Below are 27,635 nucleotides of genomic sequence, written 5' to 3' on the forward strand. Positions count from 1 at the left end.
CACCCAAAAAAATGGGGGGAAAAAACCCTAGTTTCGGTTTGGGCTTTGGGTGGCAATTCCTTCATCCAATCAGGATAGAGGGGGGCCTTCCTCCAATCATGACCGAGCGGGGGCGGGCCTTGGTGCGCGTGCTTGTTGCACGTTCCCCCACTGTAGAGCATGTGCACATCTTGTTTACAACATGGCGGAGCACTGGTGGAAAATCCGAATGCAGTCACCAGCTCAAATAACAAGAAAATAATTATAAAGAGTAGCCAAGAGAAGAAATCTGCTAGTGAAGACCCATTGGTGAACACAGAGAAGAGCCAGGTGACAGCTGTCTGTCTGCTGTGGGACATGGAGTAGGGCCGCGTCACCCAGGCTTTCCTAGCCGTCTGTGTGGGACATGGAGTATCCAGCTAGCCGCGTCACCAGGCTTTCCACTAGCAGCTGGGTGGTCTGTTTACCGACACAAGCTGCTGGAAGAGCGGGATGCCAGCGGGAACCACGGCCAGTCGGCCACAATTCTTCCAGACTCCATAACCAGCGGTGTTTTCACGTGTAAGTAAAGTTTGCTGTGTAGGCTATACGTAGCCTGGCTTGGCGAGCTGCTTCATATTGTGGATTCAAGCTTCAGTGTATCTACGCTATGAGGCTGACCAAGCCAGGCTAGGCTATACTGTCATACGGTGCTGCATTATAACTGTGTTGCTGCTCTGTGTTGCTAGCTTCTTGGCTAGCTAAACCAGAATACATGGTGTCTGGTGGAGCAGCACACATCCTGAATGATCTGAGGGTATCAGTTTGATAATATAATTAACCACTGAATCACAGAATCAAATGGGAATATCCTTGATAGTCATGTCACACGAGCATGCGTGTATGGATTATATATTTATTCATTCAACAAACTTGACCTACATGGAAGCTAAATAGCCTACAAGTTGTTCGTTTACATTAATGAAATTAATATTTAGTTGGAATATGCCAGACCACGTAACAATAGTCTACGGTTCTAATCAAGTCTTTTGTCAATTAGGGACATCTTTCGTCTAATACCGACCAGATCCAGAAGATTTGCAACGGGACAGTACTGTGGACACTGGACATCGGTGAAGCTTTATGACAGCAGCTGCCTGCCATATATTTGTTTGTTTTGTAAATAAAAATTATTCTTCACATTTTGGTTGTCATTTGAAGCTATGCCTATAATCATTCATGATGAGCAAATGAATGTACATTTCTCTACTTGAACACGTTTGCCTATATAAATATAAATGCATATTATAGGAAAATAACACACACACACACACACACACACACACACACACACACACACACACACACACACACACACACACACACACACACACACACACACACACACACACACACACACACACACACACACACACACACACACACACACACACACACACACACACACACACACTACAAGCGTCAGAATCAATACGAGACTAACGAGAGTATAAATCTTAGGCTACCGTTGCCTGGCTTGGCCAATGTCATAGCGGGGAATCCGCATTGATGCTGGCCACGGCAGGGTAAGTCTACGGGCTAGTGGGCTACCCCAATGTTTGCTACAACAAAACAGTATTTCTCTATTGCAAGACGTGGCTGCAGCGAGCACACACACACTAGTATATAATACAATACCACCCGTCATAATATACTCGGATCGCCCGTCCCATGGTCTCTCAACCCTGCATGACATTTTTTGTCCGGAGTTTAGAATGTCCCATGGGGACCAAGACTTGTAGGCAACGGGAAGAACATGGGAGTCAAGTGTGATTTTGGGATCATGCAACTGTTACCCTAAAGAAATACACGTCAACTCAATTTCATTAAAACTAAGATATTTGATCTAAATCCATATTTTTTTAATTCCATATTTAGCCAATAAGACGGCAATGTTCAATGCTAAGAGCTAGCTAGTAGCTAGTAGCCAAAAACCTGCATGCGCGCCCCCGTATCATGGAGAAGTGACGTCAGGAGAAGGCTACTCATTGGCGCCCCTAGCGGACCGGACCGGTTCTACACAATCTAGCTCAAGTCACTGAATAGAGATTTAAAGTTAGGTAATTTTAGTTCTTGCTTATCTTTGGTACAATTCCCTGACAGAAATGTTTCTAGGTATCGGGCAGTGCTGAATTTTTGGAATTGTGACTCTCGAACATTCATTAAGCCTTAATTGAAGCGAACATTTGCATTTGTGAAATGGGTTTCTTTCTATTCCAACTGGAAATGAAGTGACAGCCTGTGGAATAGGGTACCAACACTGACGTTACGGTTTGGTAGCTGGTAAACGTCTACCTAGTACCTACCACAACTAAACTCTTACTTATTCAACCAAACATGCTTAAAGTCATTACCAAAGATAAGATGAAAGGGTGAGAAACTATTTCAGCTCTCCCTATGTCAACCAGTTCCAGCGAAAATCTTAAGAAACTCACTTATCATTGTACCAGACTAGACCTGTGTTTGTCGGGCACAGTCTAGTCTTTCAGGAGCTCATGTGTTTGTGCGTGCGTGCGTGCGTGTGTACGTGCATCAATGAAAAAACAGACTACTATGTAATTTTCGTTAGAGCTTTCCTTGCCCAGCTATGGGATAAGCATCCTGCCAGGCTGGCCAATCACAATGCAACTGTCCCTATGGCTTATGGGATGTAGTGGAAGTAGCCAATTGCTTACATGAAAGTACACTGGTACAATTTGATTGACTGACTGATTGATTGATTGAAATATTTATCAACAGTTTGCAGAACTCAATACAAATACTGTTAACACAATCAGCACCGGGATTCCTTCAAAATAGGAGCTCTGGGGTGTCGGAAAGACATGGCCGTTTTTACTCTGAAACCCACCCCCCGGAAACAATCCGGGAAAGAAAATGAGAAATAGTTTGCTTTACTTTGAGCTTACATTGCTATCGTTTTAATTTATACGATATATGATCCAAAAAGCGTCCATATTTTGAACGAGAGGCGGATGAGGAGCAGAAATGAAGCGCTAGTATATCCATCAGATCAAAACCACGGAGAGCGCCCTAGATTAGCAGATACGAGGCATTCTTTCTGCCGCGCTAACAGCTAAGTCAACAGGAAGCTAATATGGCCGTAGAGCGCGAAGGACGGTGGCCGAGAGTCAGACTGAAAAATAAAAAAGGAAAAAATTCAGAATATTGTTCTCTCACCTGTTATCATTGAGGATGCACTAGGACGTGTACACACGTCCAATGCATCCCTCGATTGGATTCCCTAGGACGTGTGGCCACGTCCTACGGACGGAAACGGTTAACTGTGAGTGGACGACCCAAAGCATTATACTTGTTTACAAGAGGGTACACCTTGTTCAATTCATCAAAACATTTAGAGACGTACAAATATACACTTCTATATAGCCAAAGAACAGAACAGGAATTCATCATAAAGGAAGTAAAAAGGGAAAAGAAACATACAGTTAGGGGAAAAAGTGGTGGGGCCGGGGGGATTCAGATTTTACGGGGGCCAGTTTCGAATTGCAGCCGTCCCCTTTGAGAGCGGTTTTGAAGGAGTCAAGGGATTTGCATGTCTTAATGACTGTAGGGCGTTCCACATTTTGGTGGCGTAGGAGCGAGAAGAATTTAGTCCCTTGTTTGTGCCGAATCTGGGTTGCACATGGTTTGTTGCAATCCCTCTGGTGTTGTGGGTGTGGACTTCGTTAACATTAAGGAAGTATTTAGACAGGTACATGGGTATCTTTACTATCTTAGTCGAATCGTCGACCCTAAGCCATTCCCTAAGCCATTCCAGCCTGTCAAAGTGGGCAGGGGTGAGGTGGGTTCGGGGGGTGAGGCCAAGTAGGAGCCTGACCAGTTTGTTTTGGGAAGTCTGGAGCCTTGTTTTAACCCTTAGAAGGTGAAAGACGCCAATTGGCGTCTTCATCAGAATTCCGTAAATGATCAATGACGCCAATTGGCGTCTTCGCCGTTTTTGATTAATCTAAACATATTAATATGCTCCGAAGCGCTGTTTAAATTCCTGAGCTTATATTCCAACTACATTACCCAGAAAACCCGTGTCACGTGACACACGTGTACGTGTTGCCATTGGAAGCTGGTCCCACCCCCTGTAAACAGTGGGGGCAGAGGGAGTCTTCATAGTTTTCATTGTTTTGCCTGTTTACCCGTCTCGCCCGAGCGATTTTCTAGCAGAAAAAGTTGAAAGCAGTACTATTTATTTGAGCGAGTTTTGTGGTAGTAGTATTGATCCATACGCGTCCCAGTCGCCTTCTCCAGGCGGAGTAGCCCTGGTCCAGTGCTTACAGCGAGACTCGCTGCTCCCTCCCTCCTTTTTTCATTGTCTCCCCATCGTCGTCCGATGAGCTATACCGGGAAACCATTGAAGAAGACGATCAACCCGGAATGTTTTGAGGTAATCTTATTGTAGAAAATGCCCTTCTATAGTGATCAGAAATCATAAGATGATCGCTACAAATAGATGCTTGGATAATTACTACTACTAGTCAGATCATGACGCCAGAATGACTCACCACGATGGCCCCCAGCCATTAGCCAGCACCAAAGGTGCTGGCTAATGGTGTCGATCGGTTGGTCGGTGCAGTACAAATGTATCGTAGCAGGCATGCACGCATGGCAGTACAAGTATTTTATATTGTAGCGTGCCTTATAGGCGATCTGATCTTTAGAGTAATGTTCGCTCCTTTTATTTACTGTCTACAAAGACGGAGAACAAACATGCATCGTTTACTGAAGCAACGCGTGGTTATGATGACGCTAACAGTAGCGTATTATATAAGATCTGTATGACGTTTCATTGACGTCTGAGCTTGCATGATAATCGCATTCATTAAATATTGTATACTATCATGATTGTACATTGTTTAGTGTGTCTCCGTGTGATGATGATGATGACGATGATGTCAGATAGCCTACGTCCCCGTCCCCCGTCCCCAACTGGCTATTGGCCGGGCTGACTACAGCTAAATGTTTATTTTTATATATTTAGAACTGGCATCAGATGAGGAGGAGGAGGAGGAGGATGATGATGATGATGATGATGATGATGATGATGATGATGATGATGATGATGATGATGATGATGAAGACGAAGAGTCAAGACTGCGATGGAGTTCTCCGACACTGAACCGGATGCATTCATTCATTTCAGTTGTTGTTTTTTTTTAATTTAGCCTACACACACACACACCGTCAAGAACAACTGGAATGCAGTGGTTTGGGGACACTGGGGAGTTTGGGGACAACTGTTTTGTATGTAGGCCTATTTATTTTCTGTAATATTTATTATAATTGTATTATGTTAGTAGTCATAAAAAATAAAAGACGCTTTTACAATGAGTTAGACCTGTCATGGCTATTTTGTTCACTATTCTGAGGTTTATGGTTTGACTAAGCGAGTTTCAACTGTGATTTACTCTGTAACGGTAGATGGTAAGAACCCAATTTTTTGTTATAATACAGTATACATTCAAGTCTATATTTTGATACATATCATGGGCACAAAGTCATATCAAAACAATGTCCTTGGATGTGTTTTTTTATCAAAACTGTTTCTTCACAACAGGTTTTTGAGATACATGCATGAATAGACAAGGTACTGGTAAGACTATGTAAACATGGTATATATCAAAATGTGCGTTAGAATGTCTAATTTTACCCCAAAAAAGAATTGAGTTTATATGATGTTCCATTTCAGAGCTAGGGGGACTTTTAGCTGGATAGGTCAGATTGATCATGACTGACCATGCTATTTATAGATGGCAAAATATCTACAGTGGTACATGTGAGAAACTTTTTATTTTATTTTAATTGAACTAGACAACTCACCCTTTAAAATGAGATATTGCATGGCTATGTACGCCCAGCAGAAAAAAAGTTATTTAGAAAATAAAACTTCAACCGGGCATAACTTTTTTTGTTGTCCTAGAAACACTACCCAGTGTAAATGCAGGCTCTTTTAAATGGCTTCCAACACAAAAACTAAACATTTTATCAACTCAGTTCATTTTTTTCCTGGAAGCAGACAAGCCAAGCTTTCTCTGAAGGTCTTTCGTTGTCACACATTCACAACAGAGAATTTTCAATAAATCATTCAAAAACGCCATTCTGCCATAGAGAAGTCTAAAAACTATATAGAAATCCTTGAAACTCTCAAAGAGTTAAGGGCCTTTGAGTTCCTGTGGTACCAAGAGGTGCATGCATAGTCGAAGAAACCTTGTACGAGCGCTCCTGTCTTGTGGGTCTTCAAGGTGTTTTTGTTGACCAGTGAGGAGATCCTGTAAAGGAATCTTGTTCTTTGGTATGTTAATGTGAAGCTAACTTTACATTAACATAAAAAATGGGTGGGACAATGTAATGGAGGGGCGGTCACTACAGAACAGAACAAGATACCTATCAACCAATGGTTTCATAACCAGTAGCATGTAACTATTTGTTTGACAAATTGACAATGAATGACAAATGTCTTAACCCATTTAGGTCTGACATTAAAAAATGTCTTCTAAATCCTGAAAGTTTTCTGAAATACCTATGTTCCTATATCATTGGTGCTCAATATCAATAATAAAAAGGACCCAAAAAAAATATTTGTAATGGTAGCGATTCAGGGCTGGAGCCAGGCTAGGACTGATAGTATAAAATAGACCTTTAGAGCATCAACCATTACTTAAAAGAGTGTTCACACTAGGCGTACGGTATGTGGCAAGGTCATAGGCAAGCACAGAGTTCCATATATGTGCTGAAAAAGATAAGGACTTCACAACCCAGATACCTTGCATAGCTTCACTAAGACCACCATTCCAATTACACCTGTTAAACATCCCGGTTTAAGTTCTAATCGGACACCACTGAGGCGATCCCTAAACCTAACCTTTGAATAACAGTCCTTATCGATCCTATTTAACACAGATGTTACTTCCTCTTGTGAAGGACTGTGAGGCAACAAACACCCAACACACTGCAACCTTTGATTGACTAGCGATACAAACATAATTGGCATAAGGCATTGGGTTGACTATGAATGTGGATGAGAGAGAGGGAGGAAGAGTAGAGACAATGTACTGGTAATACTGGTAATAACTGATACACATTCATGGCTGTAGGTAGAAATGTAACTGCATGCATTAGCCGAAATTTCCACTCTGCTGAGCATACCTTTCTAGCTGGATACTTGAAATGACAGGTATTTCATGATGCATCAAAGTGGTAAAAAGTTCCTGTTTAACTCAATATTTGCAATCAGATACAATCCTCATGGGTATTAGTTGCTGTTAACATGGTGGTGATGATGTGATTTCACTGAATGAAGATTTATGTGTGGTAGATGGAACTAGTGTGTTTGAGGATTCTTAATAGGACGGACCACGTTTCTATTTCATGCAGTGTACATTTCAATAGCTTTATAATTAGAATTCCCTACAGGGAGAGCAACCCTTCCCCTTCTCGCTGAACTTTGAACAGAACCACCAACAGGTGAAACCATGTTGTTCTTGTTTATTAATGCGGAGCGGATGACGATCACACATATCGGTGATCTACAACTTACAAGACAGCTGACACTGAGGAATGTATTTTCTTTCTGTTTACCTGTGGTGGAACAGGCTAGAAGCTGGAAATAGCCATGCATTGAATGCAATAACCCTGAAAGGAGGCCACACTGAAGGGGAGGGGGTACATGCAGTAAAGGAAGTATATTTGTATGCACCAAGAGGGCCATTAACTATTTCACTTTGCTCTTAATGGGTGTGTGAATGTGCATCTGTGTTTGTATATAGCCTGGATATAGGTGACCGGACCAAGAGATTCATCCTCTAGGTGCCCCGGGAATCACTTTGCATACACGAGAACCTGATCTGTGGTGTTGCTGTAAGAATTAAATTACACCATAGGGGAGAACTAGTATGAAAAGTGTAGGCTTGCAGGGCCCTTTGTGCTGCGACTGGTTCACTGAATTCACTATGGCTTGATGCTACTAAACCAGTTTTTCACTTCAGATGAATTGGCTGTCAAACACCACCTATACCTTATTTGGCAGGTGTTATTAGCGATCTGTTGTGAGACACTGGGGAACCTAAGTGACCTATATTTCTGATAAATTAGAACCCCCAGGATTCAGCGGACTATTTAAATATTACTTTAAATACAGAATAACGCAGATTTGTTTTAGCCGACTGCGCATATTATGGTTTTTATGCAAACGGTGTGCAAACTCACGGTATGAAAGGGACATTTCACCACTGGAAGAAACTGCAGTAACTCAATAGTTAATAGTATTTGTAGTAGATAACAGTAGCGCAATTTGAAATTTGCACCCTATCTCTATGGCCATAAAAATAATGTAGTCTGTGTGTTTGACTAGGGTTTGACTGGATTGCTGAATTCCTACAATGCCCATAATGCACTGCCCCACCTTGTGAAGAGGGGGGAGGCTGCACAGAGGGTGTGACTTTGTAGTCCAGGAAGGAAGTGAGACCACATTTTCATGACAGGTTTTTGGTCAGGCCATGCAAAATAATACATTGGTCTCCGGTTGCCGACCGACTCTATTAAATATGCTATTTTATTAGATTATTTTATTGGCATTTGGTGAGAAAAACAAATGTCAGAATGCGACCGAGTCAGACCAAAAACGTCTTTGATCACTAAAATTCTCTTTGGTGAGACCACGTCGGACATCGGTGTTTATTTAATCCGATGTCCCGATGTTTTTACAGGAGGGGGGAAAGTATTTAATGTTTACTAATACTATAGTCCATCCTGCACATATCACTCTCTGAGAGAGTGAGAGTCTCTCTCGGTCCTGCACCGCTGTACTGGAGAAGTATATCACTTTTTCGGTTCTGCCCCGCTTACTGGTGCGCAGCACAACTACCCCCCCCCCACACACACACACACGCACACCTCTCTACACTACACACACACACAGATAGAGAGAGAGCAACTCCTTACTCCTCCATTACTAACCTTTGACTCAAATTGACCAGCAAAACTATCCACAATGTTAGTGTGTGTGTCCTTTCCTTGTTCCAAATTGCTTGGAAGTCATGCGCATATTGCCAGGCACGTGGCAGCAGCAGCTATTAAGACGGTGAGCCTGTTTATGCATTTCACCCTATAACTTCACCGCATAGGCAATCAAGACCCTTAATTAATGACAGCTGTGACGTCACTGTGTGTAGGGCAGGCTAATCCTTCCCTATAGAGAGGGACTACAGGGAGCAGGGACAACTATTATATTTTACATCCTCAACATTGTGTATATATATATATATATATATATATATATATATATATATATATATATATATTCCCTACCTACTCAGCCCAAAAATGACAAAGTAATATTTTGCTTGGCCTTACGGAGCTATGTGTGTGGGTGGGTGGCTGGGTGTCTGGGTATGAGCACAACCTAATGCACACACAAACACACACGCACATATTAACTGTATGCTTTCGGGGGTGCCAGTACATTACAGTACAGTAGAGGGTACAGTAGAGGGGCCGCCACACGGTAACTCTGTCATTTCTCAACCGTTTCGGACGCGGCGCGGCACACCGGAACCGGCCTGGCCCCCTGGGCGTGTTCCTGGGGGTCTGGAACATCCCCCCTGCCCCGCGAACCCCCACACGGAGTTGCACCACTCACTTCACACAGGTGTGATTTTTTAACCCCCATCCCCCCCGAGGGGGCCTTTGGGCATCAGCTACACACCTACATGAACAAATAATTCAGAGACGGTTCATAGGATAAATCTAATTTGTAATCGACCTCTGGCTCGCATGTGTTTGATGTGGTTCAGCTCAGAAACGTCAGCTCAGAAACAAATACTGGGTGAGGCCAGTTTGTGCAAACTGGGCTCAGAACCAAATAAAATATCGTTTTGGCCATACGAAGGGATCATTTTGTTGTCTGAGAGCCAAGTTTTATTGCTGTTGAATTCATTGACAAGGGTGGCATTCAACTTTACCATATCCTGATCTGAGGCCAGGATGTCTGAATCGTCCACATACAAGAACAAATTAACAGAACAAGCAGCTTGGAGGGCGTGCACTCAGCTGCAAAAAACCCCAGTGATTAGTTGCCGATTCGATGAATCGATTACTAAATTAGTTGACAACTAATTGAATAATCGATTCAATTACGATAATCGATTAATCGTTGCAGCCATACTATATACTCACTATATACTCACTATGCTCACTATATACTCACTACTCACTGTATACTCACTATGCTCACTATATACGATTAATCGTTGAGCCCTACCTTTCACTGGCTTCTCTACCCCTTACTTAACAATAAGTTAAGGTGGCCTTACACTAGCCGATAATCAGGCATTTTTGACGCTCGGGGGGTGCTCAAGAATGTTTGATATTTGCTCTGCCCCGCTCCGATTATCCTGTAGTGTGTGGTGCTATCAGATTTCAGATTGAAAAAAATCGGCTAGTGTAAGGCCACCTTACGTCAATTCCAGCCAGGACTGTAACTCTTTTGCATGTCATGTGAGGTACAGAGATACTAACAGTATGGTTAGAATGTATCGCCACTGTGTCAAAGTGTTGAAAACACCCGTTTGTTGAAACAACAAAATGTACAGCTTAATATCCTGACAAAGTGGTTTTAAAGTGTTTTTTCACGCAATTTCTTGTAGTGCTGCAAGATTGTCATTTTGTTGAAAGAAAATAATTCTGATGGTGTAAATCCCAGACATTCACATTTCAGTGTCTACCTTTTCTGGTTTTGTTTTGTTAATGGTTTGATTCATGGTTTAACATGCATGCCTTAACATGCATTAGCTCTGTGAATGAATGTATCATTGTGTCATCCAAGTCTAAAATATTCCATCCTATAGCAGAACCTGTAGGAAACATCTAAGTTACTGTCCACACCACCTGCACCATAATCAAGTTCTCATCGGGCCTAAAAATTAAGGCCCGGCCCAAGGGCTCCAGCGTGCGACTTAATAGGTCGCATATGATACTTAATTTCTCAACGTGCGAGTTAAAATTTAACGAGGTCGCACCAGTGCGACTTGCAGGGAGGAAGAAAAAAAAAACATCCCGCAGTGCCTGCCCGTCCCATTGATAAAAACATTGGACGCCCAGTGTTGTCCCTGAACGCGTTCAAAGAACGATCATTCACGAATACCCACCAACGGCAATAAGCCCTTATCCGACACAAATTAACTAATAATTCTCAGCTGTAAAATGTCACTGGAGCGCGCAGCGCGCATGTAACTGCATGCAGTCATCTACGCAGACAGCCGACTCCCGACCCAAACACTGAGTGAGGAGGTAAACTTGTTATTGTTTGATTAAACATAATGTGCCACGAGAAATAGCTTCCAATAGCTTGTTATTTTTCCATCGAGGAGGTATGTGTCCATACGATCGGCCAACCAAAGACATTTCACTCCACAGTGAGTGAAGCGCACTGATGCCCGATTTATTCTTCGTCGTACAACGTGTTCCGTGCTGAAAATAGCTGATCTACAAGCCCACAAAGCGAGAAAAGAGAACATTCAGAAACGTTTGCCTTCACAATAAAAGCATGCAGCTTTCACAAGTTGGGCCATGAAGACAAAATTGATTAAGAATTCGGTGGCATTTCACATTGCAAAAGAGCTATTTTTTTCCAAAATGTACAAATATTAATTAATTTTAGGAATTCATTTGGAGTATTAGTAGTATTGCCTTTATTGACTTTGAGTGACTTGTTGGGTTGAAACCATCTACTCTACAGTGTTTTGAAGTAAAACCAGGTAGGTTGCTGTTTTTTACACAGTGACCTTTGTAGGGGGTTTTATGATTAAAACCTTTAATGGTGGAAACCACTACATAACTAAATGGCGCCCGATGTGGGGGCATGATAAGGTCATTTATTAATACCACGCTAATGACGCTATATAGAGAAAAAAATGGTGCTACCTAATTTGCGGTGGCGCTACCAAATGAAAAGGTAGGTGGCAACAGTGCAACCTGTGAAAAAGTTAGTCTGGAGCCCTGCCCGGCCCTACCCTACCCTAACAGGATCGGCCCTAGGCTCGGCCCGACCCTAACAATTACCATAATGTTATGCCCGAAAACCCGAAAAGGCCTGAGTGAAAAAAAAGGAAAAAGAAAAATTCCACTATATGGCCGCGGCACCTGGCGCCGTGGATCAAATATTTCTCTCTCTCTCTTTCTCTCTACACTAGTACACACTACACAGGTCCATGCTGTGTTGTGTTGTGTTGTTGAAAGAAAACTTTATTTTGAGTTCGCGAGACAGGTGGTTTCACAAAAGAGAATTTTAGTGACCAAACTATTATTTCGCTTGGCCTGAGCACTAAGCAGCTCATTTTGTTTCGCAAACCAGAGGCCAGCCAGCGGTAGCAAGTTCAACAACCACCGTTCTATTCTGTCACCTCTCTGGTGCGCTGCTGCTGCTCCTCGCCTCCTCCTCCACCAGTCCAGTCACATAATAATAGGCTAGCCTAAACTGTAAAAGTTAATCGCCAACATTCACCAGCTCAGCCTCAGCCCTCTTCATATTAAATAAATACATTACACAAACAGAATTGTTATTTTTTTTAAATCACGGAAAATCATAGAGCCCGAGGCTCGGCCCGACTAATTATCGTGCATTTGGGCCCTACCCTACCCGAAAATGTCGGCCCGGGTCGGGTTCGGGCAGAGATTGAGAACTCTAATTCCTGTTCCACTGTTCAACTGGCTTGTGAACATTTTTTTGTTTTTTATTTAGAGTAGCCAATTCTTGTTTACAGTATTTTCTCCCCAATTTAGTCGTTATGCCAATTAATTCCTCCCCACACACATTTCAACAGTGCAATGACCAATATGACCCTCTCCGCCAGGCTTCCCTCCCCCGAACCCAGGCCAATTGTGTTCGTATTGACGCCCGACAAAGCCGGATGCACCATGGTGGATTCGAATCCACAACCTCTGTGGAGGTTGGCAGGGACTTTACCACTGTGCGTGTGAACATCATGAAGTGTCTCTTTTTCAACCACAGCACTAATCCAGCTACTTTAAATTTTCAGTGTGTGACTCTGTGCCCAATCTCACACATGACCCCAGATGCACTCAGTCACAGAGGCTGTAACTACATCCTTTGGCTAGCATGCACTCCAACACGTTTAAGCCTTTGGGACTTAATTATGCTGTAATTATCCTCAAGTAGCTTCTCCTATGAAACACAACTCAACACCCGTGGAAGGCTGGGTCATCAGCGGAGCTAAAGCTTGTTGCTTCTTTCCACACCGTTTGGAGTCAGAGCAGAAAAGCATGAGCATCACTGGAGGCTCTGCCTGCCCTCATATCTGACTACCTCACCAAAGTGAGACAACAACGATCTGGTACCACCCACCTATAGAACAACAAACATGGGTAAATTAAATTCTCTTTCTACTGCGCTGCCACCAAAGATGTCATATGTCCATGTGTGGTCTAGACCTATGGAATGTATGGAATGCATATGCTAATAAAAACAACGTAATACTTCCTACGGTTAATGAGCATCAAAGCAATATTTTAAATATTTTTATTAGCATATGCATTCCATACATTCCATAGGGTTAGGGTTAACCCTGTCATCAACAGGAGCAGTCTATTGAGTGAAAGATTCTCTATTTATGAAAGAAATAAAATACCGTAATTCCTCCAATACTTTCCTCCTTTCGATCTAAAGCCATGACTATTAATTACCGGGGGTGGCGTTGAATTAAGCATATAAGAACCAACCTCCTTTTATTAGCCGGAGGTTTTTTGTTTTGTTTTTGTTTTTTTAAGTGGGCGTATCTGTTACGGTACCGTCGCTGCCCCCAAGTAAATAAAATGTTGGGGCATGTGGAGTTTGCTTTGGAGTTGCCCAAACTGCAAGTGCACATTTGAGTGAGTCTGCTATAAACACAACACGAGATATATAGCTAGATAGCTATAAACACAACACTAGATCACAACACTGGTATTTGTATTGGGTATCAGTATCGGCTAACACAGAAATTGTGGTATCGGGATCGGGACAACCCTACTTATTAATGTAGCCAGTGATCCTTTTAAAATATGGGGATCACTTGCTTCCTTCCTGAAAATCCAGAGATAAACTCACTTATCCTTCTCTTTTTCCCTTGTTCTACTCTATACATCGTTTTATATTTTGTTAGTTGATATTGTTGATATGATATTGCATTTTTGGTGTTATTTTAGATAATAATATAGGACCACAATGGAAACAAGTCCCCAGGACTTTTGTGTGTTATCCTTTTAGATCAAATGCCTGACTGTACCATCAACCTTGTGCTGTTTACATTTGTCTAGTGTCTAATAATTAAGTATTCAATCAATCAGGTTATGGAAAAAGGAAAATTCAATTCACAAGCTGAGCTTGGCAATTATACATTACCTACTCAACATATTTTCAAACCCCAGTGACACATAAACCTCACATTCATACATACACTCAGCGTATGCGCACATATGCATGCACACAGGTAGGCATTTTCAACATGGAGGACAATTATTTTAGCGTTCAGTGTAGCACACCTAGACTGCATCTTTCAAAAACAATGGATGATTGTTAGATGAGTTTTACAGTTAACACATCAGCCAGTGCACTGCTAACATTAGTACCGAGCTAGCACCACCAGTAGAGCCAGCTACTATGAGGTAGTCATGACACCCCGATCAAGTTGGTACTTAAAGACACGACGTTGGGCGATAACGCTACGTGAGCGCAACTAAAGTTTTGGGCACTATGAAACATCACTACATCACTCACAGAGACCGTTTATAGAACATTCCGTGTCAGCTGCCTTGTTAGCCCCTAGACCCCCCCCCCCCGTCTAACTACTTGCAGAACACCTCTGTGATTGCATGTGTGTGTGTGTGTGTGTGTGAGAGAGAGAGAGAGAGAGAGAGAGAGAGAGAGAGAGAGAGTTAACATACATACAGGTTGTGTCGTTGTGTACCTACACCAGAGAGGAATCAGAGGATGGTTTTATAATGTATTGGATACATAAAAGATACAATTGTCGAGTTAAAACTCATAAATGGAGCATGAATCTCATAAATGGAGCTGGATCTTCTACAAGACACCTCAGACCTCTCAGACAACTACATCTCCCAGAGTGCATCAGCTGCAAGATGGCTGCTGGTGCTCATTTGCCTGATTGAACACCTGTTAAAGGCTGCTGGTGGTGGCTGTCAAACAATATCAGACTACCAAAGATGAAGGTCTACCCATGAGCTCTACCTCCAAAGACGCCAATGGTCGGTTATGTTTCTTCTATTTACTTTGTGCTTACTTACTTAATGTGGTTAACAATCTGGCCTTAATAGGCTAATGTGTAGTATAAGTAACTGTCAGTTTGGAACTTGCATTATAGCCTCAATTTGTTTGAGTTTGGATTTCATTTGTTGAAGTCTACATTTACAAAAGGAAATTTAGATGTAGTTAAAGATGTTAACATGATTTACATTATTCATACTTAAAACTACTAAAACTGGACAACTTACCATGTTTAAAGGTATGTTAAATGCCTATTTGGCTTAGAGCTGATCTACAAGCTCAAAGTTCAGTTTTTCCCTTTAAATACTTTTAAAATGCTTGTTTCCTATTTATTCAAGCTTAAAGGTTACAGTAACCTGAAGTGTTTAATTTAAAATTACTTTAATAATTTGATTAAAATGTTGACTTCAATAAGTTAACTTAAGACATTACATTTAGTAGTAAAAACACTTTATTGGTAAAAACACTAATAGTTAAAGACATGTGATTAGTTAAAAATATATTTAATGTTTAAAATCAAGCATGTTTAAAAGAGAACCAATTGTTTTGAAAAGATGTTTGTTTTTGATGTCTTGATTGTTTGACATTGTTGTTAAACCTTATTTCTTTGTTTTCAAAGGTTTTCAACCTAATTGAAGATACCAACCAGTCAACAAAAGCAACTGTGGATAAAAAAGTTGGAAAATAAAAGTTGACCTGAGTTGGATCTTGGAGTTGTTTCCTTGTCATTTTGGAGTGGAATTGGGGTTGACCTAACAACAATAAATAATACATTTGGATGCAGCCTGCTTCGTATACAACACACACAATGCATTGCTTTTCAGTTTATCATTCAAGTTTGAGGCAATAAACAAATATATGCTTATTATGCGATTAATCACGGGATTACCTACGCAAATCATGTGATTATACATGATTAAAGATTTTAATCATTGGACAGCACTACTTTTTCAAAGGTAGTATAACAGTCACTAAATCTACGTTGTTATTCCACCTCTGTACTCCTTTGTTTGAATCTGGAAACCACTCAAGCAGAAATACTAGAGATACACAACAGGGTGTGCTGAATGTTAAAAAACTCTGTTGCCAGTCTTACCGCAGTACCTGTGGAAAGCCTGCTTTCTATTTACTCCTCTGCACTTAGATCCAGTCTATCATCTACCTAACAATAAATAAATGAATGAATTCATTCATTCATTGATAAATAACAAATAAGTAAATAAGTAAAAATAAGAATTTTTAAAAAATGGAGAATGTCCGAACCTTTTAATTCAGATCCAAATGTAAATATAACGAACAAATGTTCGGACCTCCAGGGCCAACAGTTGCAGGAGAGTGGTAAAGTACGGTACCTGCGAATAACTAATGGCTAGCTCTTTGGGTTTAACAAGTGTATGGTTATACAATAAAGAAAAACTGCTCAAATCCACTTGCACATCCGGCCAAACAGCGGCAGCAGAGTAGAGGAAGGTCTAATGTGAGGGGAACTGGGAAAAAACAAAACATGACAGAGCTGCATCCTTATTAGTTCAAATGCTCAATGTCACAATAGGCACACGGTGACCGGTGCAACCAATTAAAACATTGGTGCACTCGATAGATTTTTGCATGTGACGGTTTTCGGTTCAACCGGTACGATCCGGTTTCATATAGTAAACCGGATTAATTTATTTAAACAGACCGAACCATTTTTTTATGTTTACCGACGGAAGCGGTCGCAGCGCTCACCGCGCTGCTCAAACTTAACTGCTGCTAGGCAGTGCTGGCTGCTGTAGCCTGCAGAGCGGCCAGGAGCCCAGCGCATACACGAGGTGTCGGGTTTCAAGTGAATGGGGGCAGGGGGGGTTGAGCTGGATGGAGCACGCAGTGTTGTTTGTTTACAATAAAGTTTCAATAGTTGTCACTGTACAATACTTAACGCCCGGGGTCATTTAATCCATTAAATCATAGTGCCCAGCGATTTATAGCAGCGGAGCACATTTAGCGACGGACCGGATGTTATCCCAGAGGTGGCTGAAGTAGCTAGATGTAGCCAAAACACTCTTGAGGCGATGGACAACAACGGGAGTTATGCTTAATTCTATCGCGACTGGCGACGTGACGTGGTGGGCCGTCTAACACATAATCTTTTCTTAGAATTGGACGGAATGATTTAGATCAAGAGTTATTCACGTTTTAAGATTTTCCATCTCGTCGGCTAAACATGATGACGTCCCACTGTTGCACAACAGACGCTCCCAGCCTGTGGAGCGATGCGATCGGTTTTGATATCAATAATCTCCATCCATTTGATCAATCTCCGTCTTGAGCGCTAGGCGTTACTAATTGATAGGGCAGAGAACTCCGTCCTGTGCGCTCAGGGTAAACAGTTGCACACATGCCTAAAATGGCTGTTATTTGCGCCGCCCTCGTTGAAAACAATGTATTTCAAACTCCAGCATGTCACACTCCAGGCTGCATGAACAGCGCTTGAGCGCCGTTTTCTTTCCCCTCAATGTCGCAAATCTGTCAAACTTCAGCCTCTGCACAACGGCCCTAGCTGTTAGTCAAAACTAAAAGCGAGTGACAGCGAGACGAGATTAACACAACATGTCGACCGTAGCAATGAATGGAGAGACCTACTTGGAATTATTAAATCCATTATTGGCCTGGAGAGAGTTTACAGCCACCGCCGCCTCCTCCTCCTCCTCCTCCTCACTGACACGGCTAACTGTCAGTCTGTGTTTTGTTTACCCGGCGGCAGGGACCGAGAGGGTTTTCTTGTCAGCGAAAAGTCAACAACAGAACACGTCGACATGCATGTTGATCTCTAGTTTTCGCCAGCTGCTCTAATAGGGAAGGCCTGTCTAGAGTTTGAATGGACAGGTATCAGTCAAAAGGGAGACATCGAAGAGGATGGCGATGGATGAATGGGAAGGATCAACATATGGAAGAACAGGTTCTGACATATATCCATATATGGAGATCTAAGGGTTTAAGGTCAGATGTAGAGTTGCTGGCCAATATTGATGACATCAGGGATCTCCATATATGGGCTTAATTGCGACAGCAGGTCACATTTACTGTACTATGACATCAGGGATCTCCATTCCTGATGTTGCGTGATGTCACGAGACCTGGGCACCATATATGGGAGCTTTCCCCATGTATGGGGATTTTGAGTGACTGAGACTGACTGACTGACGGACAAAAACGTACGGTTTCATAGTATCGTACTGTGGCTCAGGAGTCAGGAGAGTGGCTGCTTTGGAAGTGGAAGGTTCCCGGTTTTGATGGGCTGGGCTCCCCTGACCCCTGTGTTACTGTTGAAGCGTCCTTGAGCAAGACACTGAACCTCTAACTGCTCTTGATGAGCAGATTGGATGGAGCCTTTCATGGTTGCCTTCACCATTGGTGAGTGAATGTGTGTGAACGGGCGCATGCACATTCAGTAAAGTGCTTTGGATAAAAGCGCTATACAAATGCACCATTTACATTTTATAAGCCCACACTTCAGCTCTGAACACTGCAATGATGGGACGAGTGGGGCTTGGGAAGCAAAAGTACAAGAACACATCCCAAGCAGTGCAAGCATATGTCCAGTCAACCTCGGACTCTGTACAATGGTACGTTTAATTTGCATTCTTCATCTGAATTACATTATGTCTCTAATAACACAGATCTGATCTAATCATAGTTATAGTGTGGAAGGTTTTCTGTCTGACAAAAACTTTCTGGCTTGATCTCTCAGACAATGAAAACAAACACTCTGACACATACAAAGTTACCATAACTTAGCTAGCTGCTACTGTTTTCACACTTATCTTCCTTACCGACTCCTGCCCCTGAAACAAACAATGGGATTTTCCTCTTGGCCTACGGTCTGGGTGATAAGTACTGCACTCCTCGTTCTCTTGGCCTACGGTCTGGGTGATAAGTACTATGGTCTGGGTGATAAGTACTGCACTCCTCGTTCTCTTGGCCTACGGTCTGGGTGATAAGTACTGCACTCCTCGTTCTCTTGGCCTACGGTCTGGGTGATAAGTACTGCACTCCTCGTTCTCTTGGCCTACGGTCTGGGTGATAAGTACTGCACTCCTCGTTTCTCTTGGCCTACGGTCTGGGTGATAAGTACTGCACTCCTCGTTCTCTTGGCCTACGGTCTGGGTGATAAGTACTGCACTCCTCGTTTCTCTTGGCCTACGGTCTGGGTGATAAGTACTGCACTCCTCGTTCTCTTGGCCTACGGTCTGGGTGATAAGTACTGCACTCCTCCTTTCTCTTGGCCTACGGTCTGGGTGATAAGTACTGCACTCCTCGTTCTCTTGGCCTACGGTCTGGGTGATAAGTACTGCACTCCTCGTTTCTCTTGGCCTACGGTCTGGGTGATAAGTACTGCACTCCTCGTTCTCTTGGCCTACGGTCTGGGTGATAAGTACTGCACTCCTCTTGGCCTACGGTCTGGGTGATAAGTACTGCACTCCTCGTTTTCATCTGTGGCTTCTTCTCTCATCTACCCATGACTCCTTCACCTGCTACCTTTCTCTCTCTCTCTCTCCATTCCACTTCCCTCCTTTCTGCCCATGTGTCCTGTCGTGTCCCCACCGATAACCGATTCTCATAGTCTGCTGCATGAGCCCTTTTCCTCCCTCTTTTCATTTCTTTTTTTCCAAGAAAGATGAGAATGTAGGTCATCCCTCTGACAGCAACTGAGCCACAGCTGAGCTGAGGTAGAGCAAGCCGAGCACCCCTGCTCTTGCAGTCCTCTCCCCGCACGGGCTCTCAGTTTCCCTGTCCTCTGCTGACTTACGGTGGCGGAAGAGAGACCATTGTGTGTGTGTGTGTGTGTGTGTGTGTGTGTGTGTGTGTGTGTGTGAGTGTGAAAGAGAGAAAGGTGCCTCATACGGAGTCAGAGCGGGAGAATGAAGGGGACAAAACTACAGCACGAGGCAGTGTTGTATTGCTTGAGCTAGTATGCATGGTGGTGGGGTGGGGGCCTGGGGGCAAAAGCGGACCCGCTCAACTTTGCAGAAAAGTGGGGCTCCCGCATGTCCTGTTGCATAACATTGAAAACAACTCCATATGCTCCATCAAAACAAACACCACACACTGGTTTTACTTCATGTTATCTAACCTACCTACCCCCCCCCCCCCCCCCCCCCCCCCCCCCGCTTCAGAATTATTGATCTGTGCACACAAGGTACTGAAGAAGCCCTACTATTGTGAGTTGGTGAAGAATCAGAAACACAAAATCAGCATTTTACCATGGACAAATGGCAAAAACTATTAGGCTTAAAATCCATCATTTCTCTTCAAGCCAGTGAGGTAAACAAAGTTGGGATGTGGGGTGACAATTAGAAGCAGCTGGTTAAAAAAAAACCTCATGGACTGGCTGCAGGTGGGGGGGGGGGGGGGGGTGAAAACAAACAGCGTGCATACCTAACGCAAGCTCCGGTGGAAGAATGTTCTACGTGACAGAGGCAGGAAAGGCTGCAGCAGTGCTGAGTGCTAAAATGGCTGTTCATTACACACACACACACACACACACACACACACACACACACACACACACACACACACACACACACACACACACACACACACACACACACACACACACACACACACACACACACACACACACACACACACACACACACACACACACACACACACACAGAGGAGCTTAGCTGGGAGGAGGAGGAGGAGGGGGCTTCCCCCTTTCCCCCTGGGCTCTAAAGTGCAACCATTTTGGCTACATGCACAATTTCTTTTTTTCTTTTACTGGGAAACTTGGGGATTGCAATATTGGACAGGATTCCAATACTATCAGTTGTAATGATATTTGTGTGACATGAAGTTCAAAGTTACATCACTAGTATTTATCAGCGTCCATGCTCAATGGTATGGTTTACTGTTGCACAATAGAAGACTTTATAGTAACTACTCATGTTGGCTTACTACAGCTGAGAAGAGAAGAGTAGACAACTGCCCATGTGCCCATGCCCATAACACTCCAGGTTAGAGAAAAAAATCCTTATACAGTAGGTGCAAGGTTCGATGATGCAAAATAGAATGAAGAAAATGCCAGCACTCAATATATGTCCTTTTCACAAGATTTTATTTACCTCTGACGAGCAGACAACGTACTAATCGGCAACGCTGAGGAAGGCCGACTAGGCCGAAATGCCTACGTTGTCTGCTCTTCAGAGGTAAATAAAATCATGTGAAAAGGACATATATTGAGTGCTGGCTTACTACAGCTGTCACTTGTGATTTCCTTCCCTGGCTTCCAAGTTGAAGAATAAAGTTCTGTAAATTCAATCAATCAAATTCAATCAATTCCAAAATATTGTAGATAGCCTGCATCGTTTCCATTACTTTTCCAGGTGCTGGATTTTTTTATTTTAAAATACATACAGTACATACAAATCTATTCAGCTGCTGCATGAGCCCTATTCAGGGTCTTCCAGCATCTCTGGGAACTGTCATTGTCATGATGCGACTGGTTTCTCAACACAGAAATGGATCACAGCGTCCCTTTTCTCCAGTTCTAATCAAATGTCAGGTATAATAGCTTACCTCTACAATCATTCAAACAGCCATTGTAAGTCAGCACTTCACTTGATCTGATTGCAGCAGACCCAATGGTACTGTGTCGTCATTAAATACCAACAGTGTTTGTCGGTCCTTGTGGTAATGTGGTATTCACAAGGCTCCTTGTCGAATGTCGTGTATGAACTAAAAGGAATGTCATTATTGTCCAAGCTTTTTGATACACACAACATAAATAAACAATACTTCAGAATCCAAAGTAACAAATATGTCACAAATTGATAGAGATTAAAGAAAATATTGTAATCATTCAATGGGCTGAGTGGTGTCAAAGTGGCACTAAATAAGTGCCTAAAAAGTACCATCTCCAGGGTGTGTCTGAGCCAGGCTAAGCAGGGCCGAACACTTCATAATGACTGATCACTCACTGACTTTTTATTTAGACCAGGATCATAGTTGTAATACATTATTTATAATAGATTATATTTTATTATAATCACTCTCAATATATTTATTATTTATTATATTATAATTATCATAGTTGTAATACATTATGTATTATCAGTTATAATCAATTTTAGTGTAGTATAATGATCACAGTTGTAATACATGTGTATTATCATTGTCAAAGTTGGATTATATTATATTATATTATATTATATTATATTATATTATATTATATTATATTATATTATATTATATTATATTATATTATATTATATTATATTATATATTATATTATATTATATTATATTATAACCACAGTCACATTTGGTTCTTACCAATAGCTGGAGTAGTCCTGCACAGGTAATTTGCATGTATATACACTATATACAGGACAGTTGGGCACTCATCTACAATCTTAGGCAAGAATTAGCCTAAGATTTAGACTCTCGTAGATGAATTTTATCGATTCTGTAATTTTCAATCTACGAGAGTCTAAGGGCTCTCGCCCCATGGTGGTGAGTGTGGCACCCTGTGCCTCAGAATAGCTCTGAACATGTAAAAATGCAAAATCTAAGGCGCTTACCCTGCTGCCCCAACTGTTCGATTTCTTTGCGCAAAGCATTTGAAACCTGTAGGTTTTCGTTGTCTCCCCAAATGACTGCAACTGATGCAAGATTCGGAGACAGAATCGATTAAAACACGTTTTATTGAAAACTACGGACCTACAGGTTTCAAACGCTTTGCACAAAGAAATCGAACAGTTGGAGCAGCAGGGTAAGCACCTTAGATTTTGCATTTGTACATGTTCAGAGCTATTCTGAGGCACAGGTATAGATTGAAAATGTCAGAATATACGAGTCTAAATCTCAGACTAGGCAAGAATCAATGACCTCCACCTACAGTATGTCCTTACATTACAAAGGGGGCGTCGATTCTCTCCAAGAGGGGAGGGGGATACTGCGAGCGGGTACTTTATTTTAATGGCAACGGTAGATATTTTGATGCCGTGTGGTGTGGTGTGGTGCTAAAGCTGCAGTCAAAATCCAGACTTACGTTTAAGTAGGTCTAAGATCCTTGACAGTTGACACATAACTTACCTATCAGAGGAAACCGTTTGACCACAAACTAGTAGAAATGAATACATCTGGGTGCCTATTTTCCTTAGATATCCAGTAACTACTTTCTGCTCAAATATGAGCAGATTTGGCTGCTGGTTAGGGGATTAAGAGAGACAGTGTCTTTTCTAGAAACAATCCCCTGCTCTGATAGAATAATAAGATAAGACACTAAGTTGAATATTCAGAACATGTATTGCACTTATTTTTCTTTAAAAAAAAATCACATTATGTCAACATTTATTAACACGGGAGATAATGGATTTTGGGGGGAGGGGTAAATGCCTAAAGTCTTGTGATATGCATTATGCACCAAGATTTCATAGCTGATGTAATCCTTCTGAGCAGGAAGTAAACATGGCGTGGTGGAAGAGTCCCAAACTTTGACCTGAATAACCAAGGCTTGCAGTCAAGTCTGTAGTGTGTGGGCCCTTATCTCAGCTGCATCTAAACCTAAAGAGGCCCAGCTCCAATGTCACCGCACATACATAACGCATAACTCCAAAACCACTGAAATGCCCGGTATCATACAGCTAACAGCACAGCAGCATAACTACTTAACATTAAGTTGTCAAATTAATATCGCCAGTGACATCACCGTTGGCATGCTGGAATGTTGTTGCTGCGAATGGCTTGCTGTCATAGAATGACAATCACAGAATGTGTTGCAGCCGATGATCAAATGACAGTTTTACACTGCAGGCATCTCTAGGCAACGCCCACACACACACAAACAATCAATCAAAATCAATCACAAGATGGATTTAAACCTCTGAGTGGCCCATCACCACATCTGGTCTGCTGCTAACAACTGAACAACAAAGAACACGGCAACCTTTCCCAAACCGGTTGGCGGTTTGATACAATTACAATACAAAGAAAACAACAACATTAAGCCAAGCACGTGGTGTCTGACAAAGCTTGATGTCCTCTCTCAAGTTGAATTGCAGTTCATTCAGATTTTTGTCAGGATGACATATTGTGTTACTTTAACTCAGGCGGCGTAGTTTGTACATCAACCTACCTGCTTTCATCAGCCGCTCAACTTGCAAATATCGATTCTCTCCACAAGATCTCGATGTCCGTTATCGAAGTGGACGATTAGTTCCCACGTACGCGGTGCCCAGATTTAGGCGTAAACAAGGCAGGTAGCTCCCGTGGCTAACTTCGCTAACCAGCCTACTGCTCGCTTTATTATTTGTTTATCCACTATGAGACAACATTGATATATTTAGCACGGCGTTGTTGTGGCCGTGTTCTTATGACAACTTGAGTATTGTGCAAGAAAACATTGTGTGTAGGCTGGCTAGCGAGCTAGCGTCAGCTTATGTTGACAAACAAGCCTGCGTGAGTTTAAAAAAAATCACACACGACCTGATGCTAGCTAGCGCTTGGCAGCTAACGAGGTTAGCCAGCTAGCGAGTTTCGCTAATTCAACAAGCCTTATTTCCAAAAAATGCCCTTTAAACGTCTCCGACAACGCTCCGGTCGACAGTAGCAAAAAAACAAAGTAAATCCGAGTATCGCTTCGAGGTGGCCTCTCTTTGTCACTGACGGCGTAGTAGCATTTCAGTCTGTTAATTGTCGCTTTGGTCTCTCCTCTCCGCCATTTCCAACCTCTTTCTCACTACACAAACAAACAGGGTTGCCTGTGCACGCCCCCGTCCCGTGCCCATGCCCGAGTGCGCGGGTAGCTAGCTACGTTGCGCGCTCACGGCGACGATAGGAGAATTGGAGCCGAGCCATTAACTGCATTTATTTAACACTATTTTTCTCGCCAGAATTCTTGACCTGGTGGTATCATTGTCAGTGTCAGTCACTGTGCATTTGGACCAAGGACTCCACAGTCAGTCCTAATCCCCCACCTCTCAAACAAGCCTGACCTGACCCCTCAACACTGGTGGTGCACCACAAGGCTGCATGCTGAGCCTAGTCCTTCCAATTCTCTTTACTCCATCCACTCACTCCCCAAACCAAACACAATCAACTTGAAGATTGAGTAGACAGATGACACAAGTGGTGGGAACAAACGGTGTTCAGAAAATCTACCATTGAAGTTGAACATCCCCCCTCCACCTCTCTAAACATCAAAGGAGAATAGGTTGAGAGGGTTTCCCAGCATCGTGTGGTCACAGAGGACCTCACATGGACAATCTACTCCACTGCTCTGGAGCCTCAAAATGAGTAGTAGTTCACCAAATAATCGACAAAACACACCCCATGAAGCCTTGAATTGAATTCATAGAGATGTTTTTGTTTTTGTCTCATCATTCGGCATTCCTAAACCAAATTGGTCAATAGGAGACTCATAGACTATTCCTGAGGATGAGCCTCCTGGCTACCACCAATAAAGAAAACACCCACGATGGCAGTAACATTCTGCAACATTCTGCAGATTTTATCGTTATTTGAATTTACTGACAGAATTAGATTCAGGTACCGTAGCTATGTCCTGGTACTGCTCAATAGAAAGTGTCTTAACATACTGTATTACAGCAAGGTCCTGTTATTACTGCTCTATAGAGATACTGACATGGCATGGTATGCTAAATATTCAGCCGCGCAGCAGACAGGAGAAGTGAGCTGTCCTCAGTGTCCTGTCAATCTCCCTCACTGGAAGAGACCCACCATGGCTGCCTCCACCATGGTTCCCTCCAAATTTCTCAGAGACTCGGCCATCTCTATAGCTCCAATCATCACCCACATAGTAAACCTCTCCATCAAACAGGGACAGGTCCCCCAAGATTTCAAACTGGCCAAAGTAACCCCCCTGCACAAGAAAGGGAGTAAATTAGACCCCGGCAACTACCGCCCTATTTCTATTCTAAGCTCCATCTCGAAAGTGATGGAAAAAATAGTAAATAATATGAACAGGTTGAAAAGTATCTTGCCACAAATAAATTAATCTGGCAGTTCTGGCAGTTCCAATCTGGCTTCAGAACATCCCACTCCACTGACACATGCCTCCTCTATTTGAGCGACCACATCAAACACTGCGACATACTAGCGTCATGTCCAGGGGGTGTACTTGTACATCAAGCTGCCTCACGCTACAGAAACAGGAGATAGGCTCCTGCCCTATGGGCCTCATGGCTCGGCAAGGCTACTTACTTACTTACATCAAACACGAGGTAGATGCTGGCAAATACTGCGGCATGGTCATGCTGGACCTCCAAAAGGCTTTTGACACAGTGAACCACTCGGTTAACAAACTAAAAGCAATTGGTTTTGTTAACACATCAGTGAGCTGGATGCAATCCTACCTGGAGGGGAGAGAACAGATGGTGGAGGTGAACGGAACACTGTCGTCCCCGTCCCCCCTCCCAGTGAGCTGTGGCGTTCCACAAGGAAGCATACTAGGGCCTTTACTGTTCCTAATCTATGTAAACGACATGACATCAGCTTGTGACTGCAACTTGTTCCTGTTCGCAGATGACTCAACACTGCTAGTCTCGGACAGGAACAAACTGCAGGTTGAAAAGGCCCTCAGCTCTGAACTCGGTAGAATCTGCACCTGGCTCGCTGATAACAAAATATCTTTACACCTGGGAAAAACTGAATCCATTCTCTTTGGATCAAATGGTAATCTCAGCAAAGCAGATGGCTTCTTGGTTAGAGTGGGTGACAATATTATCACACGAAAAAATGAAATTACCTACCTAGGTTCCATCCTGGAGGCTAATCTTTCCGGTGATAAAATTGCCACCAACGTAATCAAAAAAGTCAACCAAAGAACAAGATTCCTTGTTTACAGGATCTCCTCACTGGTCAACAAAAACACCTTGAAGACCCTAACAGGAGCCCTCGTACAAGGTTTCTTTGACTAGCACCTCAAAGGCCCTTAAAACAAGGCTCCAGACTTCCCAAAACAAACTGGTCAGGCTCCTACTTGGCCTCACCCCCCGAACCCGGAACCCACCTTACCCCTGCCCACTTTGACAGGCTGAATGGCTTTGGGTCGATGACAGAGTACAGCATCTTGCAATGGGTCTGGTCCACAAGATTCGATATACCACCAAGATACCCATGTACCTGTCTAAATACTTCCTTAATGTTAACGAAGTCCACACCCACAACACCAGAGGGAGCGCAACAAACCATGTGCAACCCAGATTCGGCACAAACAAGGGACAAAATTATTTAAGCTCCTATGCCACCAAAATGTGGAACGCCCTACCAACAGTCATTAAGACATGTGAATCCCTTGACTCCTTCAAAACCGCTCTCAAAGG

The 27,635-nt window shown here is 42.8% G+C and overlaps 1 protein-coding gene across 1 annotated transcript in view; it reads right to left on the bottom strand.

Moving 5' to 3' along the window:
- The window catches only part of ncoa1 (nuclear receptor coactivator 1), a 91,983-nt gene extending 67,495 nt beyond the window's left edge, over positions 1–24,488 (bottom strand). Inside the window, exon 1 of the mRNA XM_079525407.1 lies at positions 24,428–24,488. The gene's annotated coding sequence lies outside the window, so the exon portion shown is untranslated. The remainder of the gene's footprint in view (positions 1–24,427) is intronic.
- Positions 24,489–27,635: the final 3,147 nt, after the last annotated feature.

Source organism: Electrona antarctica (genome assembly GCF_951216825.1).
Source record: "Electrona antarctica genome assembly, chromosome: 17".
NCBI classification, from domain to species: Eukaryota; Metazoa; Chordata; class Actinopteri; order Myctophiformes; family Myctophidae; genus Electrona; species Electrona antarctica.